This window comes from Astatotilapia calliptera, chromosome 4 (assembly GCF_964374335.1).
Source record: "Astatotilapia calliptera chromosome 4, fAstCal68.1, whole genome shotgun sequence".
Classification (NCBI taxonomy): domain Eukaryota; kingdom Metazoa; phylum Chordata; class Actinopteri; order Cichliformes; family Cichlidae; genus Astatotilapia; species Astatotilapia calliptera.
This window is the reverse complement of record NC_137425.1, coordinates 23,667,822-23,670,435: the sequence shown is the minus strand read 5'-3', so window position 1 is coordinate 23,670,435 and position 2,614 is coordinate 23,667,822.

Here is a 2,614-nt window from a genome sequence, read left to right as displayed (position 1 = left end):
CACAACTTGTAGTTTTAAAGTATTCAATGGGATTCTCTCAACATTCTTCTCGGGAAAGTAGTTTTACATCACTCTGTTGTGCTATTGTGTTGTTCCAGGGAATCCCCTTCCTCTGACGTTTCATTTAGATAAAGTCCAGGAACAGGGAAGGACAGATATGCAGAAATTTCGCAAAAGATTGGAAAAACAAAATAGTAAGAAAGAAAGAAATTTCTCTATTGGCTATTCGCTTATGTTCCAAATAAGAAGTGACCTCAAGGTTTGGAGCCACTGGAATTATTTTATTTATTAGATTTTTGATATTTACACCACTGGCCACTTTATAAGCTAAAGTTATAGCCGTTTGAATTCTTTGTGCAATAGTTTCCAAACTAAAGAGGATTTGTTGTCGTGTTCAAGTTTGAAATGATTAAGGTGTCTTAACTACTGTGGTCATAAAGAGATGAACTTGGTCAGCAACAAAACTCATTCAGGCTAATGAGCCAACGCTGCTCAGTTGGTACCAAGGGCCTTAAAGTGTGACAAGAAAATATCCCCCACACTATTACACCTCTAACAGCTGCCTGAACTGCTGATACAAGCCAGAATGGATCCACACTTCCATGTTTTTTATGCGATTTTATGATCTCGAAGCAGAAATCGAGTCTCATCAGACCATTCTTCTGTTATTCTATTTTGGCTAGCTTGCGTAAATTATAGCCTCAGTTTCCTGTTCTTAGCTGACATGACTGGCACCCGATGTGGTTTTCTGCTGCTGCTGTAGCCCATCTGCTTCAATGCTTAGCATGTTGTGCATTCAGAGATGCTCTTCTGCATACTTTGATTGTAACAAGTGGTTATTTGAGTTACTGTTACCTTCCTAACAGTGAAAAGCCATTTGGTCATTATCCTCTGACTTCTAGCATCAACAAGGCATTTTTTTTACCAGCCCATCTGGCACCAACAACCATTTAAATCACCTTTCTTCCCCATGCTGATGCTCCGTTTCAGTAAATCATCTTGACCATGTTTACATGAATACGGGCAGTAAGTTGCAAACCATTTGATTGGCTGATAAAATTATTAGATTACTAGATTATTACAGATGTGCCCAATAAAGTGGCCAGCAAGTGTATTTAAAGTAAAGAAGAAGGCTGCTAGGACTTGGACTAACAGTGTTTTAATTTATGCAGTCCTTCCCTGTAGCAATGTTTTCTTCTGTGCCCATAAAATACACAAATGTTGTGTATAACAGGAAAGTATACACTGCTGACTGCTGGCTCTACAGTTCATTTATGTGCCTGGCATTTTACAGACACCCCCCCCCCCCCACACACACACACACACACACACACACACATAAACACACACATACACACAACCCCACCACCCCTATTCTTCCTTTCAAACACATATGCTCCACTGAATGGAAAATTAAATATTATCCAACAGTAAAAGTGGCCAGCAGAAGCCCTTTTTGGCACCGTGCTGCAGATGTGAGAGACAGCACAGACCCATTATGCAAATGCACAGATACCCAAACTGCGAGAGAAATGTGTTATACATTTACCTCCTCCTCCCCCCCCCCCCCCCCCCCCACACACACACACACACACACACAGGCGACCAACACTGCTGCCACCACCCCGGCTGTGTTTGCAGATAAGATTCCATATCAGGGACAGTGACCTGACAACCATATTTGTTCAGGTGAATAATACTTATAAATACCAGCTGCCTGTGGTTAGCCTCACTGCAAACATTCAGTTTTAAACACTGCGTATCTGAATGTATTTTAAACTAACATCCTGTAACACAGCTGGTAGATTGGGGTGTGGTGACAAACATCTGTGTAGGCCAGACATGCTGGTTTCTGTCTCCTACTGTAATCGCCTTTAAATTTCTCAAATGCCAGGACTGCAGCTTTGCTTTCTATTTGAAAAGCAAGATATGTCTGCACATCTCTGCCCATCATGTTTGTGCTGACAGACCTTTGGAGAAGAGGCGGCCACCCGGCCCCTGGAAACGGCAGGCTGGTCCAAAGGACACGGCTGACTCAGATCGATGAAGGCACTGGAGCAGACGAAGAAATGAAAAGCTCTCGGTGGAGTCACTGGTTATAATAAATGTGTGTGCGATGCTCTATAATCGATCTTGATTGTGTAAAAAAAACTAGAGTCGTCACCATGGTTATGAAAATGCAAAATATTGTTCATAATGAGAGTTTAGATAGTGTTGAAACAGTCCAAATAATGTTGAGAGGAGCCTTAGAGAGAAACTGGTTAAAGATTCCTGCTCTTAAAGCCAAGCTTCCATATGTTTTGTGTTTATCCTGGATACACCAGACTTTCAACGAGATCAAAGGTCATTGTTCTGGCTGTGGGCACACAAGCCCCACCCACCTGCTGTTCAAACCTTCTGTTTGCAAGGAGCAGCCAATGGGACGAAAGGTAAGTGGTGTTAAAGAGGAGAGAGTTTAAACAACATTTATCCTACACAGAATGAACTGAAAGGCTGCACTAATAATAATCCTTCTTTATACTGTGACTCATGCAAAGCTACTCTAGTGGAATTTTTGTAGGTAAACAGGGTAATTCATTACACTAAAAGTCTGTCACAGTGGACTGAGTTCTGG